Source organism: Pristiophorus japonicus, chromosome 7 (assembly GCF_044704955.1).
Source record: "Pristiophorus japonicus isolate sPriJap1 chromosome 7, sPriJap1.hap1, whole genome shotgun sequence".
NCBI lineage: Eukaryota > Metazoa > Chordata > Chondrichthyes > Pristiophoridae > Pristiophorus > Pristiophorus japonicus.
In genome coordinates this window covers 213,269,819-213,296,412 of record NC_091983.1, presented here as the reverse complement: position 1 = coordinate 213,296,412, position 26,594 = coordinate 213,269,819, and the positions used below count along the sequence as shown (strand labels likewise).

Below are 26,594 nucleotides of genomic sequence, written 5' to 3'. Positions count from 1 at the left end.
GGGATAAATATTGGTCAGGACACCAGGAAGAATTCCGCTGCTCTTCTTCGATAATGTGCCATGGGATCTTTTACGTCGACCTGGGCTCAGTTTAACGTCTTATCCGAAAGACAGCACATCTGACAGTGCATTACTCCCTCAGTACTCCACTGGAGTGTCCGCCTAGATTATGTCCCTGGAATGGGTCTTTGAACCCACAACCTTCTGACTCAGAGGTGGGATTGCCACTGTGAGCCACAGCTGACACCGTGGTAAGGTGTTACTGCCCCCTACTTTTTTTTCTTAGGGTACTAATTCCCTGGATTCTGGAGAGGTCCCAGTGAACTGGAAAACTGCAAATGTAACACTCCTATTTAAGAAAGGAGGGAGACAGAAAGCAGGAAACTATAGACCAGTTAGCCTAACATCTGTCATTGGGAAAATGCTGGAGTCCGTTATTAAGGACGCGGTAGCAGGACATTTAGAAAATCATAATACAGTCAAGCAGAGGCAGCATGGTTTTATGAAAGGGAAATCATGTTTGACTAATCTGCTAGAGTTTTTCAAGGATGTAACGAGTAGGGTGGATAAGGGGGAACCAGTTGTGTTTTTGGATTTCTAGAAGGCGTTTGATAAGGTGCCACATAAAAGGTTACTGCACAAGATAAAAGTTCACGAGGTTAGGGGTAATATATTAGCATGGATATAGGATTGGCTAACGAACAGAAAACTGGATAAAAGGGTCATTTTCAGGTTGGCAAACTGTAACTATTGGGGTGTTACAGGGATCGGTGCTGGGGCCTCAACTATTGACAATCTATATTAATGACTTGGATGAAGGGACCGTGTGTAATGTAGCTAAATTTACTGCTGATACTAAGATAGGTGGGAAAGCAAGTTGTGAGGAGGACGCAATGAATCTGCAAAGGGATAGAGATAAGCTAAGTGAATGGGCAAAAATTTGCCAGAATAATGTAATGTGGGAAATGTGAGGTTATCCCCTTTAGTAGGAAAAATAAAAAAGCTAATTATTATTTAAATGTGGAGATATTACAAAATGCTGCAATACTGATGGATCTGGGGTCCTTTTACATGAAACACAAAAAGTTAGCGTGCAGGTACAGCAAGTAATTATAAAGGCAAATGGTTTGTTGGCCTTTATTCCAAGGGAGATGGAGTTTAAAAGTAGGGAAGTCCTGCTACATTTGTGCAGGGCATTGGTGAAACCACACCTGGAGTACTGCGTACAGTTTTGGTCTCCTTATTTAAAGAGGGGTATACTTGCATTGAAGGCAGTTCAGAGACGGTTCATGAGGTTGATTCCTGAGATGAAGGAGTTGTCTTATGAAGAAAGATTGAGCAGGTTGGGCTTATACTCAATGTATAAGATCCTGAGGGGGCTAGACAGGGTAGATGCAGAGAGGATGTTTCCCTTCGTGGGGGAATCTAGAACTAGGGGGCATAGTTTCAGAGTAAGGGGTCATAAGAACATAAGAATTAGGAACAGGAGTAGGCCATCTAGCCCCTCGAGCCTGCTCCGCCATTCAACAAGATCATGGCTGATCTGGCCGTGGACTCAGCTCCACTTACTCGCCCGCTCCCCATAACCCTTAATTCCCTTATTGGTTAAAAATCTATCTATCTGTGATTTGAATACATTCAATGAGCTAGCCTCAACTGCTTCCTTGGGCAGAGAATTCCACAGATTCACAACCCTCTGGGAGAAGAAATTCCCTCTCAACTCGGTTTTAAATTGGCTCCCCCGTATTTTGAGCTGTGCCCCCTAGTTCTAGTCTCGCCAACCAGTGGAAACAACCTCTCTGCCTCTAGCTTGTCTATCCCTTTCATTATCTTAAATGTTTCGATAAGATCACCCCTCATCCTTCTGAACTCCAACGAGTAAAGACCCAGTCTACTCAATCTATCATCATAAGGTAACCCCCTCATCTCCGGAATCAGCCTAGTGAATCGTCTCTGTACCCCCTCCAAAGCCAGTATATCCTTCCTTAAGTAAGGTGACCAAAACTGCACGCAGTACTCCAGGTGCGGCCTCACCAATACCCTATACAGTTGCAGCAGGACCTCCCTGCTTTTGTACTCCATCCCTCTCGCAATGAAGGCCAACATTCCATTCGCCTTCCTGATTACCTGCTGCACCTGCAAACTAACTTTTTTTTGGGATTCATGCACAAGGAGCCTACGGCCACACTAGTCTGAAAAAAACGCCCGATCTCGTCTGATCTCGGAAGCTAAGCAGAGTCAGGCCTGGTTAGTACTTGGATGGGAGACTGCCTGGGAATACCAGGTGCAGTAGGCTAACTCAAAAGAGTTTCATGCACAAGGACCCCCAGGTCCCTCTGCACCGCAGCATGTTGTAATTTCTCCCCATTCAAATAATATTCCCTTTTACTGTTTTTTTTCCCAAGGTGGATGACCTCACACTTTCCGACATTGTATTCCATCTGCCAAACCTTAGCCCAGTCGCTTAACCTATCTAAATCTCTTTGCAGCCTCTCTGTGTCCTCTACACAACCCGCTTTCCCACTAATCTTTGTGTCATCTGCAAATTTTGTTACACTACACTCTGTCTCCTCTTCCAGGTCATCTATGTATATTGTAAACAGTTGTGGTCACAGTACCGATCCCTGTGGCACACCACTAACCACTGATTTCCAACCCGAAAAGGACCCATTTATCCCGACTCTCTGCTTTCTGTTAGCCAGCCAATTCTCTATCCATGCTAATACATTTCCTCTGACTCTGCGTACATTTATCTTCTGCAGTAACCTTTTGTGTGGCACCTTATTGAATGCCTTTTGGAAATCTAAATACACCACATCCATCGGTACACCTCTATCCACCATGCTCGTTATATCCACAAAGAATTCCAGTAAATTAGTTAAACATGATTTCCCCTTCATGAATCCATGTTGCGTCTGCTTGATTGCACTATTCCTATCTAGATGTCCCGCTATTTCTTCCTTAATGATAGCTTCAAGCATTTTCCCCACTACAGATGTTAAACTAACCGGCCTATAGTTACCTGCCTTTTGTCTGCCCCCTTTTTTAAACAGAGGCGTTACATTAGCTACTTTCCAATCCGCTGGAACCTCCCCAGAGTCCAGAGACTTTTGGTAGATTATAACGAATGCATCTGCTATAACTTTTGCCATATCTTTTAATACCCTGGGATGCATTTCATCAGGACCAGGGGACTTGTCTACCTTGAGTCCCATTAACCTGTCCAGCACTACTCCCCCTAGTGATAGTGATTGTCTCGAGGTCCTCCCTTCCCACATTCCTGTGACCAGCAATTTTTGGCATGGTTTCTGTGTCTTCCACTGTGAAGACGGAAGCAAAATAATTGTTTAAGGTCTCAGCCATTTCCACATTTCCCATTATTAAATCTGCCTTCTCATCTTCGAAGGGACCAACATTTACTTTAGTCACTCTTTTCCGTTTTATATATCTGTAAAAGCTTTTACTATCTGTTTTTATGTTCTGCGCAAGTTTACTTTCGTAATCTATCTTTCCTTTCTTTATTGCTTTCTTAGTCATTCTTTGCTGTCGTTTAAAATTTTTCCAATCTTCTAGTTTCCCACTAACCTTGGCCACCTTATACGCATTGGTTTTTAATTTGATACTCTCCTTTATTTCCTTGGTTATCCACGGCTGGTTATCCCTTCTCTTACCGCCCTTCTTTTTCACTGGAATATATTTTTGTTGAGCACTATGAAAGAGCTCCTTAAAAGTCCTCCACTATTCCTCAATTGTGCCACCGTTTAGTCTGTGTTTCCAGTCTACTTTAGCCAACTCTGCCCTCATCCCACTGTAGTCCCCTTTGTTTAAGCATAGTACAATCGTTTGAGACACTATTTCCTCACCCTCAATCTGTATTGCAAATTCAACCATACTGTGATCACTCATTCTGAGAGGATCTTTTACAAGGAGATTGTTTATTATTCCTGTCTCATTACACATGACCAGATCGAAGATCACTTGCTCCCTTGTAGGTTCTGTTCTAAGAAACAATCCCGTATGCATTCTATGAATTCTTCCTCAAGGCTACCCCGTGCGATTTGATTTGAACAATCGATATGTAGGTTAAAATCCCCCATGATTACTGCCATTCCTTTTTCACATGCCTCCATTATTCCCTTGATTATTGCCCGCCCCACCGTGAAGTTATTATTTGGGGGCCTATAAACTACGCCCACCAGTGACTTTTTCCTCTTACTATCTCTAATCTCCACCCACAACGATTCAACATTTTGTTCATTAGAGCCAATATTGTCTCTCACAACTGCCCTGATATCATCCTTTATTAACAGAGCTACCCCACCTCCTTTCCCTTCTTGTCTATCTTTCCGAATCGTCAGATACCCCTGTATGTTTAATTCCCAGTCTTGGCCACCCTGCAACCACGTTTCTGTAATGGCCACCAAATCATACCCATTTGTAATGATTTGTGCCGTCAACTCATTTACTTTATTTCGAATGCTGCGTGCGATTAGGTAGAGTGTTTTAATACTAGTTTTTAAACCATGATTTTTAGTTCTGACCCCTCCTGCAGCCCCTTTATATTCATACATATTGTCCCTTCCTATCACCTTGTGGTTTATACTTACCCCAGTGCTACTCTGCTCTGTTGCCTCCTGCCTTTTGCATTCTTCCTTGGGATCCTGTTCATCTGAGCTCTCACCCATTCTAACTAGCTCAGAGCCCTCTCCTGTGTTCCGAATACTCCTTGCACTGAGGCACCGAGCTTTCATGCTTGCCTTTTTATTACACCTTGACCCTTTAGAATTTTGTTGTACATTGGCCCTTTTTGTTTTTTGCCTTGGGTTTCTCTGCCCTCCACTTTTATTCATCTCCTTTCTGTCTTTTGCTTTTGTCTCCTTTTTGTTTCCCTCTGTCTCCCTGCATTGGTTCCCATCCCCCTGCCATATTAGTTTAACTCCTCCCCAACAGCACGAGCAAACACTCCCCCGAGGACATTTAAAACGGAAATGAGGACGAATTTCTTCTCTCAGAGGGTCGGGAATCTTTGGAATGTTCTACCTGAGAGAGCTGTGGAGGCTGGGTCTTTGAATATATTTAAGGCAGAGATCGATAGATTTTTAAGCGATAAGGGAGTCAAGGGTTATGTGGAGCGGGCAGGGAAGTGGAGCTGAGTCCATGATCAGATAAGCCATGATCTCATTGAATGGCAGAGCAGGCTCGAGAGGCCAACAGGCCTACTCCTGCTCCTATTTCTTATCTTCTTATGTTTATATGTTCTGGTCTTACATGGGAATCTCTAAAAGCCAGATTTTTTGATGCCGCAAAATGAATAGAAGATTATTTTCTCGCTACGAACTTCAGGCAACATTCCATCACTCACAGATCTCTCTCTCTCACTTTCCTGTCTTCCCACAGCAACACACTAGTGAAAGGGAGGAAAGCCAGTGGGGTAGTGCACCAAAACAACATGGCCATTTGGTATAATTATTGTGGAAACAGATTTGGGGCCAAAATTACCCCCCTCTTTAAGGTCCATTACCGCCTCTAAGGCCGACGGGTTTCTGCCGGGCCCCGTGTTCCCGCCCCGTCAGGCGAGGGAAATTGCCCCGCGGGAGCATAGCCCCCACCACTTGGTATCCCCGACAGCTTTTCCCAGCGAGAAGCTGCCAGTGACTGGGGGACGCGCCCGCCCTAAAAGGGGAGGGCGCACCGCCGCGGCCGCCATTTAATTTTAATTGTCGGCCGTCTCCGAAGTCAGCCCGACAATGGCAGCCATGGGTTGGGCAGGCCGCCGTCATCATCATCATCATAGGCAGTCCCTCGAAATGGAGGAAGACTTGCTTCCACTCAAAAAGTGAGTTCTCAGGTGACTGAACAGTCCAATACGGGAATTACAGTCTGAGTCACAGGTGGGACAGACAGTCATTGAAGGAAAGGGTCGGTGGGGAATCTGGTTTGCCGCACGCTCCTTCCGCTGTCTACGCTTGCTTTCTGCATGCTCTCGGTGACGAGACTCGAGGTGCTCAGCGCCCTCCCGGGTGCTCTTCCTCCACTTAGGGTGGTCTTGGGCCAGGGACTCCCAGGTGTCAGTGGGGAAGTTACACTTTATCAAGGAGGCTTTGAGGGTGACGCGGCCTTGGACAACGTGGACCATTTTCCATACCTCGGGAGCCTACTATCAGCAAGGGCAGACATCGACGACGAGGTTGAATACCTCCTCCAGTGCACCAATGCAGCCTTCGGCCGCTGGAGGAAGAGAGTACTTGAACACCAGGACCTCAAATCTGGCACCAAGCTTATGGACTACAGGGCTGTAGTGATACCCGCCCTCCTGTATGGCTCAGAGACATGAACCATGTACAGTAGACACCTCAAGTCACTGGAGAAATACCACCAGTGTTGTCTCCGCAAGATCCTGCAAATCCCCTGGGAGGACAGACGCACCAACTAGTGGGCCACCAACAAGATTCCCCGCACCCACTCTTGGGTAATGGGCCATGGAGTTGGAGTTTTGACACTGACAACCCCATGATGCATGTCGAATGAAAAGCGTTTGTGGATTTTAGCTGTAATACTCAGTGCCCCTGAATTCTAACCGTTATCCACAGCAGGCGTCCGTCAGGGGAGACCCTCAAAATTGTTCTCTCACATTTCCTACAGTCCTTCTAAACTGAACGGTCAAATCCCTTCTTGCTGGGTTTGGGCATTTCATCTCTCGGGCAGCAGTCAACAACAACACCAACTCACTCAGTCCATGCGACAGGAGGCTGTTGTAACTGGAAAGCCTTGTGGCAATAATTGTATCCTGAACAATATTTTCATTTTGATAGTCACAGGAGGACAATGTTTCCATGAGACTGCAATAAACATATATCAACATGTGACTTTCAGCAATTAAGGCTGGGACTTCCAATTTGCAAAGTTCATGCACAAATGCTTCTCACGCTCATACAATGTTCTGGTGTGCACTATTTTCACACAGTGAAGGGTGCAAAATTCAAGAGAACCGCACCCCCCATCCCCAACCCCAGCCCTGGTGTTTGGGCTCATTCGAAAGGAAATTTAATTTGGGACTATCTACCGGAAAGTTTGAAATCCTAAAGTGCTTATGGAAGAAACTATGAACGTTAATCGAATTGTGGACTTTTACAAGACAAATTCAAGCCTGTGGGTGGGCCTAAGGAACAAAAGAAGCCCACTTGATTATTGGAACTGTCTGGGTGTTGGGACTAAGTTAACTTGTCTGGCGGAATGGACATTCGAAAACTCTTCTCCACAAGAGACATTAACATTTCAACAATAACTCAGAGATGGCCAGCCATCAAACCAAAGTGAGAAAAGCCATCTTCAACATGAATAAGAGCAAAGGGCCCACCACAGCCTGTATGCGAAAAACCAAGCACAAAAGGACATTGTGATTACCAAGCTAATATTTCCATCAGGAAATAGATTTAGAAATGCAACTCACCCTCGACATATTAACTTTTAACAAGCCCGCCAAAATATTACAAAGAAAAGTCAAGCCCGCCAAATTTAAACAAAGAATTCTGAACTGATTTGGCGCGAAGGTTAGAACAACTCAAACCGTATAACTGGCCCCCTTTTTTAACAGAGGTTAGGTTGCTCGGTAGCTACAAGGTTGCTACTACCTCAGGAGACACTATATGCCATACTACACCAGGTGCTATACTGCGAGTATGCCATCAAGAAGGGAGAGGAACCAATGCGACAGTTGAAAACTACCTTCTCCAGCCTTGAAGTCCTGAAGTCCTGAAGGAAGGAAGAACATCACCATTGCGGCAGCAACCGACCACAGCCAATGTGGTACCAACGAAAAGCCACCGCGATCGACCAAACTCAAAACAAAACTCCAAAAGGAAGAAACCGAAGAATCGAAAGTTTCCACTCTACAATCTAAGGCCTGACTACCAACAGGTGAAAACATTACCTAAAGCGACTTTGAACCTATTTCAAACGATGAAAACCGGGTACTTATCCCATAGATCCAAAACGCGCCTTACTGCATCAGCGGACTCAACCCAACTGAAGATTGCGCAGTAAGAAGTCTTCTCCAACGTTCGGGGTACAGCAAGCAGAACCTATAGAATTCAACAAACCCCGAAATCGCGAACTACCGCTAACTGACCAGAAAGGATCGGTAAGCATAGTCCCTGCCCGCCCTGGAGTCTAACCTAGCTAGAATTAGCTATTGGGATGTGGGAGGTGTAATTTTACTGTACCCCCCCCCCCTTTGAATGTGTAATGTATTGTTCTTTATTAGAGTGATTATAAGTTTGACATTGTATTTTCTTCTCTGTAATAAGTCAAAGTCCTTTTGCATCAAACCAGTTGTCCTTTGCACTTTGCCACACCCCCCCAAATAAACCCAGAGTCTAGAACCCAAGGGAGTGGGAGTGATTCGAACCGCTCAAGTAGGTCAGAGGTGAACCTGACCCCCGGGACTACCCCCTCACAACAGGCATTATCCCAGTTACTTTAATAGGGTTAATGCCTGTGTAAAAACACCACGCACAGGAATGTAGTACGGGCTACAATAACCATTTGGATGTGGAATTGCCTACCTGAGGTTTCACCCTCACAGATCTAGCGTTGGCATGGTTACTAAAGCCATGATAATGATGTGACAAATTTTAACAGACATGATTAAGAAAGGATCCATTGGGGGTGGGAGGAGCCAGTGGGTGGGAGGAGCCAGTGGGGGTGGGAGGAGCCAGTGGGAGTGAGGAGAGCCAGTGGGGTTGTGAGGAGAGCCAGTGGGGTTGGGAGGAGTCAGTGGGAGTGGGGGGAGCCAGTGGGGGTGAGGGGAGCCAATGGGGGTGGGAGGAGCCAGTGGGGCTGGGAGGAGCCAGTGGGAGTGAGGGTAGCCAGTGGGGGTGGGAGGAGCCAGTGGGAGTGAGGGGAGTCAGTCAGGGTGGGAGGAGCCAGTGAGAGTGGGAAGAGCCAGTGGGAGGAGCCAGTGGGAGTGGGAGGAGCCAGTGGGGCTGGGAGGAGCTAGTGGGAGTGAGAGGAGCCAGTGGGAGTGAGGGGAGCCAGTGGGGATGGGAAGCCCCTTACTCTTCAGGTGCTCTCAAGGCCATCTCAGTGAGATGGGTTGGGGAAGGTGGAGGTCTTGCCCAACTGCAATACAGCCAATAGGAGGCGAACCAGCCCTTTGTGTCAAGGCCGGGATTCTGTGCAAACCGACAAAAAAAGTTTGCTCCAGTAGATCTGTATTTTGCTCCAATAAAGGAGCTGCACCCATTCCCTATACATATAACTATCCAGGGAATTACATTTCCTTCCTGATGTAAATGTTAATTTTGTATCATGGATGAGACTCCGACATGTAATACAATTACTGACTTCTACCCTTGAACTGATGGTACTTGCCTGCCAACAATGACTGCCCAAAGTACCATGGATTTTGAGCAGAATCAGTTCACCTGTGCCTCCTTATTGATGTCAGCAGGCAATTATTGACCGAATGATATTGCAAAGCACTGGAGGATATCACTCACACGCTTAGAAAATGGAGGTAGTGTTTTCTGCTTTTCAAATAAATTTAACGTCAAGGTTTTTAATACGGCGAGGGCGGCAAAGCTAAACTGAAGGCCCACCAATTGCAGGCCTGACCTTTGGGCCTCAGAACAAACTCTCATTTTCTTCTGTAACCCTGGGGCAATGATTTATGACTATTGTATCAACTCTGTATCAACACCTGTCTATTTGTCAGAGAGCTGTGTAGCTAGCGAACGTATCAAGGGCTTTTAGTCCAAATAAAAGCTTCCAATAACAAAGATTGTAAGTGGCTATGCTGCCATAGCAACAGAGATTCGTGTAGTTTATAGAATGAAACATTTATTTAGCATGAAGGAAAATGGCAAAAAGCCAAATTCCCAGGGTCATATGAATTCCCATTCTTTTTTAACTCACTTCCAAGATGGCTGACTGGCATTGACAAAATCTAAAATGGCAGCGCGAGCTGCATCAGCCATTCAGGTTTTTTTACTAATTGTCTAGAATTTTCTTGTGCTTTAGCTCATTATTGCAAAAAGAAAACAATTAAAATGATCAAGAGCTTGCGGGGGGTGAAAAAAAAACTGTAGCAACTGCAGGAAAAGCCTGAGAGAGCCATAAGAGTGCTCGGCTTGGGGAAAGCAAACTCTACAGTCTAAAAAGGAACATTTTGCATGTGACTGAAATGCTTTTTTTTTAAAAAGAGTGCTGGAACTGGATTATTCCCTCTGAGCTACTGTCTGTTTTGGGGCAGATTCACAATGAGATGCAAATTCATACCCCCTCAAATATCCAGCCAATACAGAATCAGAATTCTCCTTGAAAGTCGCCTTTACGACCCACTCCGCCACAGTGGGATAGAGTCAAGTGGGCGTGGCTAGCCCCCACCAACCTATTTCCCCAAACTTTCACCCCAAGCCTGCATCAAATAGTTACTGCAACTATACATGTGGCATTATGAGCACCAATAAGGTGTCCCAGGGGCAGATGCTGCTCAGATGAGACCTCTGAGGAAAGATTGGATAGGCTGGGGTTGTTTTCTTTGGAACAGAGGAAGCTGAGGGGTGATTTAATTGAGGTGTGTTGTGTATCTGTAAAGCATGCACTCCCATGTTCCGCCACCAGGGAGCGCATCCCCTGTAGTCCCAAGGGATCCCAGTATCCCTTTGGAGCACTGTATGTAAGCTGACCCTTAAGGCCTGTTACTCACTCTGGAGTGTCTTAATAAAGACTGAGGTCACTGTTACTTTAACCTCCCTGTGTGCAGCTTCATCTGTGTTAGGAATACAACAACTGGCGACGAGTACACGAATCCAAAACAAAGATGCAGCAAACTGTGGGCATCCTGGAGAAGTTCTCGGAGGGTGAGGACTGGGAAGCCAATGTCGAACAGCTAGACCAGTACTTTGTAGCCAACGAGCTGGATGGAGAAGGAAGCGCTGCAAAAAGGAGAGCGGTCCTCCTCACAGTCTGCGGGGCACCGACCTACAGCCTCATGTAGAATCTTCTGGCTCCGGTGAAACCCACAGATAAGTCGTATGAAGAGCTGTGTACACTGGTTCGGGAGCATCTTAATCCGAGGGAGAGCGTGCTGATGGCGAGGTATCGGTTCTACACGTGCCAACGATCTGAAGGTCAGGAAGTGGCGAGCTATGTCGCTGAGCTAAGGCGACTTGCAGGACAATGTGAGTTTGATGGTTACCTGGAGCAAATTCTCAGAGACTTTTTTGTACTGGGCATTGGCCACGAGACCATCCTCCGATAACTTTTGACTGTAGAGACACCGACCTTCAGTAAGGCCATTGCGATAGCACAGGTGTTTATGTCCACCAGTGATAACACCAAACAAATCTCTCAGCACACAAGTGCTAGCAATGTTCATAAATTAACTGGAACTGTGTTTGCGAGCAGAAATGTACAGGGCAGAAACCACGAGTCTGCAACTGCCAGCAGGCCTCAGGTGACCCAGATGACTCAGAGTCCGCAACAAAGGATGAATGCAAGGCAATTTACACCATGTTGGCGTTGTGGAGGCTTCCATTCAGCCTATTCATGCCGCTTCAAAGGGTATGTTTGCAAGAGCTGTGGAACAATGGGGCACCTCCAACGAGCTTGCAGACAAGCTGCAAGCTCTGCGAAACCTGCTAACCACAACGTGGCAGAGGAAGATCGGTCTATGGTGGATCAAAGCGATTTCGAGCCTCAGAGAGAGGAGGCAGATGCTGAAGTACATGGGGTGTACACATTTTCGATTAAATGTCCACCCATAATGCTAAATATAAAATTGAATGGCTTACCCGTAGCCATGGAACTGGACACTGGTGCTAGCCAATCCATCATGAGTAAAAAGATGATTGAGAGACTGTGGAGCAACAAGGCACTCAGACCAGCCCTGAGCCCCATCCACACGAAACTGAGAACGTACACCAAAGAACTTATCACTGTCCTGGGCAGCGCCATGGTCAAGGTCACCTACGAGGGCACGGTGCACGAATTGCCACTCTGGATTGTCCCGGGCGATGGCCCCACACTGCTTGGAAGGAGCTGGCTGGGCAAAATCCGCTGGAACTGGGATGACATCCGAGCGCGATCACATGTTGATGAGGCCTCATGTACCCAGGTTCTTCACAAATTTCCTTCCCTTTTTGAGCCAGGCATTGGAAACTTTTCCGGGGTGAAGGTGCGGATCCACTTGGTCCCAGAGGCACGGTCCATTCACCACAAGGTGCGAGCAGTACCTCACATGATGAGGAAGAGAGTGGAAATCGAGCTGGACAGGCTGCAACGCGAGGGCATCATCGCCCCAGTGGAATTCAGCGAGTGGGCCAGCCCGATTGTTCCAGTACTCAAAAGTGATGGCACAGTCAGGATTTGCGGTGATTATAAAGTAACTATTAATCGTTTCTCGCTACAGGACCAATACCCGCTACCTAAGGCAGACGACCTATTTGCGACGCTGGCAGGAGGCAAGATGTTCACCAAGCTCAACCTGACTTCAGCCGACATGACACAGGAGCTGGAGGAGTCTTCGAAGGGCCTCACCTGCATCAACACGCACAAGGAACTGTTCATCTACAACAGATGCCCATTTGGAATTCGGTCGGCTGCAGCAATCTTCCAGAGAAACATGGAGAGCCTACTCAAGTCGGTACCACGCACGGTGGTTTTTCAGGACGACATATTGGTCATAGATCGGGACACCGTCGAGCACCTACAAAACCGGGAGGAGGTCCTCCAGCGACTGGATCGCGTAGGGCTGCGGCTGAAGAGGTCGAAATGCGTCTTCATGGCAACAGAAGTGGAGTTTTTGGAGACAAAGATCATGGCGGACGGCATTCGGCCCAGAGACGCCAAGACAGAGCCTATCAGGAATGTGCCCAGACCACAGAATGTCACAGAGCTGCGGTCATTCCTGGGACTCCTCAACTATTTTGGTAACTTCCTCTTACAGCCCCTACATGTGTTATTGCGTAAAGGTAAGAACTGGGTATGGGGAAAAAAACAAGTAATTTCTTTTGAGAAAGCCAGAAACATTTTATGCTCCAACAAGCTGCTTGTATTGTATATCCTGTGTAAAAGACTCGTGCTAGCATGTGATGCATCATCGTACGGAGTTGGGTGTGTATTACAACAAGCTAACATAGCGGGGAAGTTGCAACCTGTCGCCTATGCTTCCAGGAGCTTGTCTAAGGCCGAGACAGCTGACAGCATGATTGATAAAGAGGCATTAGTGTGTGTGTTCAGGTAAAGAAAATGCATCAGTACCTGTTTGGCCTCAACTTTGAGCTGGAAACCGATCACAAGCCGCTCATATCCCTGTTCGCTGAAAACAAGGGGATAAATATTAATGCCTCAGCCCGCATACAAAGGTAGGCACTCACGCTATCAGCGTATAACTATACCATCCGCCACAGGCCAAGCACCGAGAACTGTGCGGTTGCTCTCAGTCAGCTACCATTACCCAACACGGGGGTGGAAATGGCGCAGCCTGCAAACTTGTTGATGGTGGCGCAGCCCGCAGATTTGTTGATGGTCATGGAAGCGTTTGAAAATGATAAATCACCTGTCACGGCCCGCCAGATTTGGACTTGGACCAGCCAAGACCCTCTGCTGTCCCTAGTAAAAAACTCTATACTGCATGGGAGCTGGGCCAGCATCTCCGTTGAAATGCAAGAGCTGTTCCAGCGGCGAAAGGACGAGCTGTCCATTCAGGCAGACTGCCTGTTGTGGAGTAACCGTGTAGTGCTACCCAAAAAGGGCAGGGCGACATTCAACTAGGATCTCCTCAGCACACACCCGGGTATAGTAATGATGAAAGCGATAAGCAGATCCCACGTGTGGTGGCCCGGTATCGACTCTGACTAAGAGTCCTGTGTACGGCAATGCAGCGTATGTGCTCAGTTGAGCAACGCGCCCAGAGAGGCACCACTAAGTTTGTGGTCCTGGCCCTCCAGACCATGGTCGAGAATCCATGTCGACCATGTGGGCCCGTTTCTCAGTAAAATGTTCCTGGTGGTGGTGAATGCTTTTTCAAAATAGATGGAACGTGAAATAATGTCGGGAAGCACCGTCACCGCCACCATTGAAAGCCTGAGGGCCATGTTTGCCACCCACAGCCTGCCTGACATACCGGTCAGTGACAACAGACCATTTTTCACCAGTGCCGAATTTAAAGAATTCAGGACCCGCAATGGGATCAAATATGTCACCTCGGCCCCATTTAAACCAGCCTCCAATGGGCAGGCAGAGCGGGCAGTACTGACAATCAAACAGAGCCTCAAATGATTCACAGAAGGCTCACTTCAAACCCGCCTGTCCCAAGTACTGCTTAACTACCACACGAGACCCCACTCGCTCACAGGGGTGTCCCCGGCTGAGCTACTCATGAAAAGGACACTTAAAACCAGACTCTCGCTGGTTCACCCCAACCTGCATGATCAGGTAGAGAGCAGGCGGCAGCAACAAAATGTAAACGATGGTCGCGCCACTGTGTCACGGGAAATTGATCTGAATGACCCTGTGTATGTGCTAAACTATGGACATGGTCCCAAGTGGATCACGGGCACAGTGATAGCTAAAGAAGGGAGTAGGGTGTTTGTAGTCAAACTAGACAATGCACAAATTTGAAGAAAGCACCTGGACCAAACGAGGCTGCGGTTCACAGACTGCCCTGAACAACCCACAACAAGACACCACCTTCTTCGAGCCCACAACACACACCCAAATGATCAACGACACCACGACGGACCAGGAAATCGAACCCATCATGCCCAACAGCCCAGCAAGGCTAGGCTCACCCAGCAGCCCTGCAGGGCCAACAACACGCTAGTCCAGCGAGGGCACAGCCAACACACCAGAACAGACATTTGTACCGAGGCGGTCCACCAGGGAAAGAAAGGCACCCGACCGCCTCACCTTGTAAATAGTTTTCACTTCGACTTTGCGGGGGAGTGATGTTGTGTATCTGTAAAGCATGCACTCCCATGTTCCGCCACCAGGGAGCGCATCCCCTGAAGTCCCAAGGGATCCTAGCATCCCTTGGGAGCACTGTATATAAGCCGGCCCCTAAGGCCTGTTCCTCACTCTGGAGTGTCTTATTAAAGACTGAGGTCACTGTTACTTTAACCTCTCTGTGTGCAGTCTCATCTGTGTTCGGAATACAACAAGGTATATAAATTTATGAGGGGCCAAGACAGATTGGATAGGAAGGACTTGTTTTCCCTTAGCAGAGTGGTAAATAACCAGGGGGCATAGATTTAAAGTAGTTGGTCGATGGATTAGAGGAGGGATAAGGAAACCTTTCTACACCCAGACAGTGGTGGGGGTCTGGAACTCACTGCCTGAAAGGCTGGCAGAGGCAGAAACCCTCACCATCTTGAAAAAGTACTTGGATGAGCACATAAAGAGCCGTGATTTACAGAACTGAAAAGTGGGATAAAGCTGGGTAACTCGTTTTCGACTGGCGCGAACACCATGAGCCAAACAGCCTCCTTCTATGGCGTAGTTTTCCATGATTCTATGATTTTGTTTGCTGTAACAATGACTGGAATTTTCCCCTAAAATAACGGGTGGGTTTGGCGTGTGGAGGCTTTTAGTGTTAAAAATGGGATCCCTGACCTGATCCCACCTCCACCCCGCCCACTTCCGGTTTTAACGGGAGCGGACGACCAGCCCATTCCGAGGGCATTACCTCAATTTATATATTGTAAGGAGGCTGGAGGCCTCTTTTTTTCCCCATCCATTTTGCGTTTAACTGCCTGTGGACGGGTTTCACACAATTCATCAAACCCGTCAGTTAAACAGAGGCGGGGACTGGTGCATCCAGGAGGTAAATGGCTTCATACCAGCTCCTTGATCCAGGGTCCCGACCATACCCACCCCTGCAAATCGGAAACCCCGTCATGAAGACTCCGATCCCCACCATAAAGGCCTCCCCTCCGACAATCGGTTCCTGGGCAAGAACCAATGTCCTAGGGGGAGTGTTTGCTAGTGCTGTTGGGGAGGAGTTAAACTAATATGGCAGGGGGATGGGAACCAATGCAGGGAGACAGAGGGAAACAGTTGCAGACTGTCTGGTTTGTACTGGTCCCACCTCCCCCAGAACCGGTTCCAATGCCCCAGGAATTTGAATCCCTCCCTGCTGCACCACTGCTCAAGCCATGTATTCATCTGCGCTATCCTGCGATTCCTACTCTGACTAGCACGTGGCACTGGTAGCAATCCCGAGATTACTACTTTTGAGGTCCTACTTTTTAATTTAGCTCCTAGCTCCTTAAATCCGTTTTGTAGGACCTCACCCCTTTTTTTACCTATGTCGTTGGTACCAATGTGCACCACGACAACTGGCTGTTCTCCCTCCCTTTTTAGAATGTCCTGCACCTGCTCTGAGACATCCTTGACCCTTGCACCAGGGAGGCATCATACCATCCTGGAGTCTCGGTTGCGGCCGCAGAAACGCCGATCTATTCCCCTCACAATTGAATCCCCTATCACTATCGCTCTCCCACTCTTTTTCCTGCCCTCCTGTGCAACAGAGCCAGCCACGGTGCCATGAACTTGGCTGCTGCTGCCCTCCCCTGATGAGTCATCCCCCTCAACAGTACTCAAAGCAGTGCATCTGTTTTGCAAGCTATCCTCATAAGTCAATCCCCTCATCTCCAGACTCAACCTAGTGAACCTTGTCTGAACAGCCTCCAATGCAACTATATCCTTCCTTAAATACTGAGACCAAAACTGCAGTACTCTAGGTGTGGCCTCACCAATACTATGTACAGTTGCAGCAGGACTTCTCTGCTTTTATACTGTCTCCCTTGCAATAAATCCCACATGTTTCCATTGCACCATTCTGAAAAAAGTCGATTTTTCTGCCACTTGCCATTTAATGCTGCAGTGTAGCCCTTCAAGAGTTTCATCTTGCCAGACATTCCACTCACCAAGCAGACCAAACTCCCTGCACAAGTTTTCCACATGCCAGTAGCTTCTTCATAGTGGAGGGGGAGGGGAAGGAAAGAGGAGGAGGACTGGGGAGGAGCAGGGTGGGGGGACAAGGGGAGAGGGTGGAGGTGGAGGAAAGAGGTGAAGGAAGGCAGGAGAGGAGAGGGAGGAAAGAGGGGGTGGGTGAGGAAAGGAAGAGGGGAGGAAAGAGGGGAGGAAGGGAGGAGGATAATGAAGGGGATGAGGAGGGGCGAAGAGGATGTGTGCGCAGGAGAATGAGGGGGAGGAGGAGGTGGAGGAGGGGAGGGCAGGAGAGGGAGGAGGAGGGAGAGTAGGAGGGCAGAGGAGGAAGGGAGAAGGGGACAGGGGAGGGGGAGGAGTGGGAGGTGGAAGAGAGAGGGGGAGGAGGAAGAGAGAGGGGAGGAGGAAGCGAGAGGGGAGGAGGAAGTGAGAGAGAGGAGGAAGAGAGAGGGGAGGAGGAAGTGAGAGGGGAGGAGGAAGAGAGAGGGGGAGGAGGAAGAGAGAGGGAGGAGGAAGAGAGAGGGGAGGAGGAAGTGAGAGGGGAGGAGGAAGTGAGAGGGGGAGGGGGAGGAGGTGGGGAGAAGGGGGAGGTGGAGGGGAGAGGAGGAGGGGAGGAGGAGGAGGGATGGAGATGGGGAGAGGAGAAAGTGAAGGGGGAAGGAGTGGAGAGTGTCATGTATGTAACCACAATGTAACACCACTGTATTACTGTATATACAAAACCTAGATGCACACCTCGACCACAAGGGGTGAACTTGTGGGAGACACACCTTACCTGATCTCCCACGTATATAAAGGGAGGTCCCACACAGAGTCATCACTTGTGGAGTGCTGTGAATAAAGAGTTGAGGTCACAGAGTGACCTTGTCCCCAGAATGTGCCTTGTGTGGTTTCATGCTGTCGAGTAGGGACTTTACATTGGCGATGAGAAACGGGAACTCATGACCCACGGGAATGGCCACCGGTAGTGCAGAGGAACTGTACTGTGTTGGGGAAGATTGGGACAATTTTGTCGGGAGACTTCAGCAAAGCTTTGTTACGAAAGAATGGCTGGGGGATGCAGCGGCCGACAAGCGAAGGGCTCATCTTTTGACCAGCTGCGGACCAAAGACTTACGCGCTCATGAAGGACTTACTAGCACCCGAAAAACTGGCGGACAATACCTTTGAAGAACTTGGCAAATTGATCGGGGAGCACCTCAAACCGGTGAGTAGCAAACATATGGCCCGACACAGATTCTCCACCCACCGACGTGAAGGACAGAGCATACCGGACTTCGTAGCGAACCTCCGGCGTTTGGCTAGCCTCTGTAAATTCACAGGCGCCTGCAGGAGGGAGATGCTAAGGGACTTCTTTATCGAGGGCATCGGTCATGCGGGAATTTTCCGCAAATTAATTGAGACAAAGGATTTGACCTTGGAAGCGGTGGCGTTGTTAGCTCAAACTTTCATGGCGGGGAAGGAAGAGACGAAAATAATATACGCGCGAATTCTGCCTCTAACGCGGCTATGGGTCAGGGAGTCAACATCATCAATGCGACTCAGAGCCCCGCAGGCTGGCAGGGGCAGTCCGACATTCCCCAGGCAGCAATAGACCCTAAAGTAGGACTCCAACAGAGACAATGGCAGGCTGAACGGACATTCACGCCATCACAGCGGACAATGCGGCCTGGGATGGGGCCATTGACACCCACTAATAGGGTACTTAAGAGCAGTCAAAGGGACAGTCAGCGTGGAATGCCTGGCCATAGTCCCTTTGTCCCCAACAATGGAAACTTTAACTCATGCTGGAGGTGTGGGGGAAAACCCTCAGCCAGATCTTTCAGATTTTAACAGTTTGTCTGCAGAATCTGCAATCTCAGTGGCCATTTAGCTCGAATGTGCAGGAAGCCTGCAACCAGACTAATATATGAGGTGGATGGACCAGAAGAGGGTCCTTTGAGGCAGGGTGACTTTTGGGGCAAATTGATGGACGCCGAGGTTCAGCGGGTCCATGCGGCGAACAGTTCATACACCAAAACGCCACCAATGATGATGAGGGTTTTATTAAACGGTATCCCAGTACGCATGGAGCTGGACACTGGGGCCAGCCAGTCACTCATGGGCGTTCAGCAATTTGAGAAGCTATGGTCACTTAAAGCCAGTAGACCCAAATTAGCACGTATTAAGACACAATTACGGACTTACACTAAAGAAATCATTCCGGTGCTAGGCAGTGCAATGTTGGCTGTCACACACAATGGGGTAGTGAATCGGCTGCCGCTCTGGATTGTCCCGGGTAATAGTCCCGCACTGTTGGGGAGGAGCTGGTTAGCTGAGATGAACTGGAAATGGGGGGATGTTCACGCAATGTGATCTGTGGAGCGAAGTTCGTGCTCACAAGTCCTACAACAATTCAATTCACTATTCCAACCTGGCGTCGGGACTTTCAAAGGCACCAAAGTAGTAATACACATCACCCCGGACGCCAGGCCAGAGCGATGCCATATGTGATGCGGGAAAAAATCGAGAGCGAATTGGACCGGCCGTTGAGAGAGGGCATCATCTCGCCTGTTGAATTCAGTGACTGGGTGAGCCCTATCGTTCCCTACAAGATCAATACCCGTTCCCGAGAACAGAGGGCCTTTTCGCCACGCTGGCAGACGGCAAGCTGTTCACCAAGTTGGACCTCACTTCAGCCTATATGACCCAGGAACTGACCGACGAATCTAAACATCTGACCACCATCACCACGCACAAGGGACTGTTCATTTATAACAGGTGCCCCTTTTGGCATTTGATCAGCGGCCACGATTTTTCAAAGAAACATGGAAAGCCTGCTTAAATCCATTCCTGGAACAATTGTACTCCAGGACGACATCCTCATCACAGGTCGAGACACCAAGGAACACCTCCACAACCTGGAGGAGGTGCTACACCAACTGGACCGGGTAGGCCTGCGACTCAAGGAGTCTAAATGTGTATTTTTAACTGCTGAGGTTGAGTTTCTGGGCAGGAGGGTTGCCGCAGACGGGATTCGGCCCACCGAATCCAAAACAGAGGCGATTTGACGAGCACCCAGGCTCTGCAACACATCGGAGTTGCGTTCATTTCTGGAACTGTTGAACTATTTTGGGAACTTTCTGCCGAACTTGAGCACATTGTTAGAGCCGCTACACGTGCTCCTGCGTAAGGGTTGCGATTGGTTTTGGGGGGACTGTCAGGAACATGCTTTTGATCGGGCGCAAAACCTACTTTGTTCAAACAAGTTGTTGACCCTGTATGACCCCTGTAAAAAATTGGTTCTGACATGTGATGCATCGTCCTATGGGGTTGGGTGCGTGTTGCAGCAGGGCAATGCTGAGGGTCAGCTACAACCTGTGGCTTATGCCTCCAGGTCGCTCTCTCAAGCAGAACGGGGCTATGGGATGGTCGAGAAGGAAGCGCTTGCATGTGTCTATGGTGTAAAAAAAATGCATCAGTACCTCTTTGGTAGGAAGTTTGAATTAGAGACGGACCACAAGTCATTCACATCCCTGTTGTCAGACTGCAAGGCTGTCAATGCCAACGCATCAGCCTGCAAACAGCGAAGGGCTCTCACACTGGCTGCTTATGACGACTCCATCCGGCACCGGCCCGGCACTCAAAATTGCGCTGACGCGCTCAGCAGGCTTCCACTGGCCACCACTGAGGGGGCAGCGGAGCAAAGCGCTGAGATGGTCATGGCTGTTGTTGCCTTTGACAGCGCAAGCTCCCTCATCACAGCCCGCCAGATCAAAGTCTGGACAAACAGAGATCCCTTCCTATCCCTGATTCAGAAATGTGTCCTGACTAGGGATTGGGCGCCCGCACACGGAACATGCCCTGAGGAGGTTAGACCGTTCCACAGACGGATGGATGAGTTCTCCATCCAACCCAACTGCCTACTATGGGGCAGCCGGGTAGTTATGCCCCAGAAGGGCAGGCAGGCATTCATCAGGGAACTCCACAGCGAGCACCCAGGCATTGTGCTGATGAAGGCCATTGCCCGGTCACACGTTTGGTGGTCTGCAATTGATTCAGACCTGGAACACTGTGTTCGGAGGTACACGATGTGTGCCCAGCTGGGTAATGTCCCCAGGGAGGCCCCGCTCAGCCCGTGGCCCTGGCCCACCAGGCCATGGTCACGCATTCATGTTGACTACGCGGGCTCGTTCATGGAAAGATGTTCCTTATTATGGTAGAAGCGTACTCGAAATGGATCGAGTGCATCATTCTGAATTCATGCACGTCATCCACCATCGTGGAAAGCCCATGGTTTGCCGGACATCCTGGTTAGTGATAATGGCCCATGCTTCACAAGCTACAAATTCCAGGAGTTTATGTCGGGCAATGGCATCAACCACGTCAGGACTGCACTGTTCAAGCCGGCCTCCAATGGCCAGGCGGAACGTGTGGTCCAAATCATTAAGTAAGGTATGCTCATGTTTCAAGGACCCTCCCTACAATGCCGCCTATCGCGTCTCCTGCTGGCCTATAGATCCCGACCGCACTCGCTCATGGGAATCCTGCCCGCAGAGCTACTTATGAAATGAACACTCAAAACCCGGTTGTCCCTCATTCACCCAGTCCTAACCGACATAGTTGAGGGCAAGCGCAAGTCACAAAACGAGTACCATGACCGCAATTCGAGGGGGAGATGTATAGAAATAAATGATCCTGTCTTCGTCCTCAATCACGTCATGGTGCCCAAATGGCTTGAGGGTACTGTAATTGAAAAGAGGGGAATAGGGTCATCGTGGTAAAACTCAACAATGGTCAGATATGCCGCAAGCATCTGGACCAAGTAAAAGAAAGGTTCAGCATGGACACGGAGGAACCTGAAGAAGACCATGAGATGGAGCTCACAACACCGCCCGTGAACGAGCAACAAGAGCAATCAGAAGAATGCACAGTCCCTGAGGTCAGCCCAGACAGGCCGGAATCACCACAGGTGACAGACACTCACGTCAGTGTCCAACAACCAGAGCCCCAACTGCGGCGCTCCACGAGGGAGCGTAGACCACCTGAAAGACTAAACCTATGATCCCAACAAGAGTTTGGGGGGGAAGGTGATGTCATGTATGTAACCACAATGTAGCACCACTGTATTACTGTATACACAACCTAGATGCACACTTCGACCACAAGGGGTGAACTTGCGGGAGACACTCCTTACCTGATCTCCCAGGTACATAAAGGGAGGTCCCACGCAGGGTCATCACTTGTGGAGTGCTGTGAATAAAGAGTTAGGTCACAGAGTAACATTGTCCCCAGAATGTGCCTCGTGTGGTTTCATGTTGTGGAGTAAGGACTTTACAGAGGGAAAGAGGGGCAGAGGAGGAGGAGGGGAAGGTGGTGATGGAGAGGGAGGTGAGTAGGAGGAGGGGAGAGGAGGAGGGGGAGGAGGAGGGGAGGAAGGAAAAGAGGAGGGGAGAGGAGGTGGGGAAAGGAGGAGGGAAGGAGGGGAGAAGGAGGGGAGAGGGGAGGGGGAGGAGGAAGTGAGAGGGAAGGGAGGGAGAGGAGAAGGGGAAAGGGAGGGGGAGGAGGGGTCGCTCTGACCTGCCTAGTCCTTTGGCCAATTCAATAACAACATGCATTTATAGAGCACCTTTAATATAATAAAATATCCCCAGCGTTTCACAGGAGCGCGATCAGAAATGTTTTTATAACGGGCCACGTGAGGAGATATGAGAAGAGGTGTCCAAAATTCATGTCCATCTTTGTACTACTTGGAAAATGATGCTCCAAAGTTATGATAAATAATCATGCCTGGACTGAGAAATAAAACAGTATTAGTGTCAAACCTGAGTACAGGACAAACTGGGGGTGGAGTTCAGGGCAGGGCAGGGGGTAGAGTTCAGGGCAGGGGGTGGAGTTCAGGGCAGGGCAGGGGGTGGAGTTCAGGGCAGGGGGTGGAGTTCAGGACATGGGGTGGAGTTCAGGGCAGGGCAGGGGGTGGAGTTCAGGGCAGGGGGTGGAGTTCAGGGCAGGGCAGGGGGTAGAGTTCAGGACATGGGGTGGAGTTCAGGGTAGGGCAGGGGGTGGAGTTCAGGGCAGGGGGTGGAGTTCAGGGCAAGGCAGGGGGTAGAGTTCAGGACATGGGGTGGAGTTCAGGGCAGGGCAGGGGGTAGAGTTCAGGACATGGGGTGGAGTTCAGGGCAGGGGGTGGAGTTCAGGGCAGGGGGTGGAGTTCAGGACATGGGGTGGAGTTCAGGGCAGGGGGTGGAGTTCAGGGCATGGGGTGGAGTTCAGAACAGGGCAGGGGGTAGAGTTCAGGGCAGCGGGTGGAGTTCAGGGCCGGGGTGGAGTTCAGGACAGGACAGAGGGTGGTATTCGGGACAGGACAGGGGATGGAGTTCAGGACAGGACAGGATAGGGGTAGAGTTCAGGACAGAGGGTGGAGTTCAGGACAGGGTCGGGGTGGAGTTGAGGACAAAGCGTGTTTTTACCACGACCTTCAGTAGTCACACGTTGTTCAGATTGTCCATAAACTGCATGAAAATGGTTGTACCAAATGTGATCACTGTAGTGTTCTCTTCATTTCATCATCATCATAGGCAGTCCCTCGAAATCGAGGAAGACTTGCTTCCACTCTAAAAGTGAGTTCTCAGGTGACTGAACAGTCCAATATGGGAATTACAGTCTCTGTCACAGGTGGGACAGACAGTGGTGAAGGAAAGGGTGGGTGGGACAGGTTTGCCGCACGCTCCTTCCGCTGCCTGCTCTTGTTTTCTGCATGCTCTCGGCGACGAGATACGAGGTGCTCAGCGCCCTCCTGGATGCTCTTCCTCCACTTAGGGCGGTCTTGGGCCAGGGACTCCCAGGTGTCGGTGGGGATGTTGCACTTTATCAAGGAAGCTTTGAGGGTGTCCTTGAAACGTTTCCTCTGCCCACCTGGGGCACACTTGCTGTGTAGGAGTCACGTGTCGGGCATGTGGACGATGTGGCCCGCCCAATGGAGCTGGTCGAGTGTGGTCAGTGCTTCAATGCTGGGGATGTCGGCCTGATCGAGGACGCTGATGTTGGTGCGTCTGTCCTCCCAGGGGATTTGCAGGATCTTGTGGAGACATCGTTGGTGGTATTTTTCCAGCGATTTGAGGTGTCTATTGTATATGGTGCATGTCTCTGAGCTATACAGGAGGACGGGTATCACTACAGCCCCGTAGACCATAATCTGGCACTCTTTATTTAGTATTGAACTGGCCGACAAACATTCCTTTATGATAGCATTCCTCGTTTTAATGTTCTGTTCAAGCAATTCTAGAACTTTCATTGCCTAGCAGCTCTCATTTTCCTTGACACGGTTTCATTTAATTACAGTCATGGTCTGCTTATTGCTTCAATCAATGACTGTCGCAGATCTCAGCAGGAGCATCAAACGCTACTAAAAAGTATAAGTAAATATCTCTGTAGCCTACAACACAGCAGATGGCCGGGGTGCATTCCTGATGTGCGTCTGGTCTCTCGCTGGTGCGAGGTTGGCACATGTATGGATGGGAGCAGCCCAAAAGCAGCATGGGATTGCAGCATGCACCTTTCGAATAGATCCTCGTCATTCTATAGGTAGCGCATATGGGCAGATGCCATGTCACCTTGCAAGAAGCTGCTGCATGTTTTCTTCAGGGGATGGAGGAAGTGAGGGTGAAGGAGCTCGGCCTTGTGACATCGCTCAAACTGTGCTCCTTGCCGACCAGCAGCTGTCCCCAGCACTCGAACACCAACACTGGCTTAGCTTCCGAGCACTGCGTTTGACTGAAGGAGTGCACAGGGCTGCTGTACAACACAGGCACGGAGGCAGCGAGCTCAGTGCCAGGTTGCAGCGTGTAAGTGCAGTTTACAATTAGAGGGAAGTACCCCAGAGAGAGGACTGGTGGGCATGTCACCGAGCTGCAGTCTGTGCGCCATTTATTTTGACAGACGTCAAGGCAATGCAGAGGGAAGAATTCCATTGTTTGACAGCAGGGTCTGTCTCTGTGTGCCTGTACCTTGTTCTCTCTCCGCCTCTCTGTGGGCCTTCCTGAAATTAGGCCTTAGTGGAGTACATTGGGGCCGTGGCAGCTGAGGGTGAAGAATACTGGTGCAGAACACGCCGTTAACACCAATATAAAAGCAGCTTTTACGTGTGTGTGTGTGTGTGTGTGTGTGTGTGTGTGTGTGGGTCTCAAAGATTGAGACCATCTGATCAGCTGCCTCTGCCACTTCCCTTCCTTCCTCTAGCCCACTAGGCCAAACTTCCTCCGAGGTTCCCCCTGTCCTAGCTCTAAACCCACATCTCTCTCCAGTTTCTCTCTGATCTCCCCTCTTGACCTCTCCACGCTCATCTTGTCCGTGAGACCCATTTACTGCTCCCTTGACCCTATTCTCATTAAACTGCTGACCACACAACTTCCTTTTCTGGCTCCCATGTTAGCTGGCGGTGTTAACGCTTCTCTCTCCTCAGGTACTGTCCCCCTCTCCCTCAAATCTGCCGTCATTACCCCTCTCTTCAAAAAAGTAACCCTTGACCCCACTGTGCTTGATAACTACCGCCCCATCTCCAACCTCCCTTTCCTCGCCAAAGTCTTTGAACGTGTTGACGCCTCCCAACTCCATGACCATCTTTCCCGGAACTCCATGTTTGAATCCCTTCAATCTGGTTTCTGCGCCTGCCACAGTACCGAAACGGCTCTCATCAAAGTCACAAATGACATCGTTTGTGACTGTGACAATGGTAAACTATCCCTCCTTGTCCTTCTAGATCTGTCTGCAGCCTTTAACACAGTTGACCAGTCTATCCTTCTCCTAATGCTTCTCCACCATCGTCCAGCTAGGTGGGACTGCATTTGCCTGGTTCAATTCTTATTTATCTAATTGTAACCTGAAAATTTCCTGCAATGGCTTCTCTTCCCACTCCCGCAGTGTTACTGTCATGTATCTCACACTACTGTACATAACTGTATCTTACCATGCTATACATGACTGTAACTAGAGATGATCTGTAACCACAAGCTTACCTCACCACCAGGGGTGCACTTGCAGGAGACATTGCATACCTGTCCCACACAGGTATATAAAGGCAGGTCTCAGGCAAGTGTGGCATTCGAGAGCTGTGAAATAAAGATGCAGGTCCTGAGTGACCTTGACTTCAGCATGTGCCTCGTGTAAGTTTGTACTGCAGGGTCAGGACTTTACAGTGGCGACGAGTTACGGGATCACAGAATCCACAGAATGGCTACCAACGACTCAGATGAGAAATACAATGCTGGAGATAATTTGGAGGACTTTATAGAAAGGCTCCAGCAAAGCTCTGTAACCAAAGACTGGTTGAGCGATGATAAGGCAAACAAGAGAAGAGCCCATCTCTTGACCAGCTGTGGCTCGAAAACATATGCCTTAATGAAGGACCTGCTGGCACATGAGAAACCAGCAAGCAAGTCGTTTGAAGAGTTGAGCACACTGGTGAGAGATCACCTGAAGCCAGCGAGCAGCCTACACATGGCCAGACACAGGTTCGACAACTACAGACGCTGTGTGGACCAGAGCATACCCGACTTTGTGGCGGAACTTCGGAGGTTGGCTAGTTTATGTGAGTTCTCCGATGAACTGAGAGAAATACTGAGAGACTTTTTTATTGAAGGAATAGGCCACGCATGCATATTCCGA

At 49.3% G+C, this 26,594-nt stretch overlaps 1 pseudogene; it reads left to right on the top strand.

Annotated features, from left to right (window-relative positions):
* Positions 1-2,174: 2,174 nt before the first annotated feature.
* On the top strand, positions 2,175-2,296 carry LOC139267678 (5S ribosomal RNA; annotated as a pseudogene).
* The last annotated feature ends 24,298 nt before the right edge of the window (positions 2,297-26,594 follow it).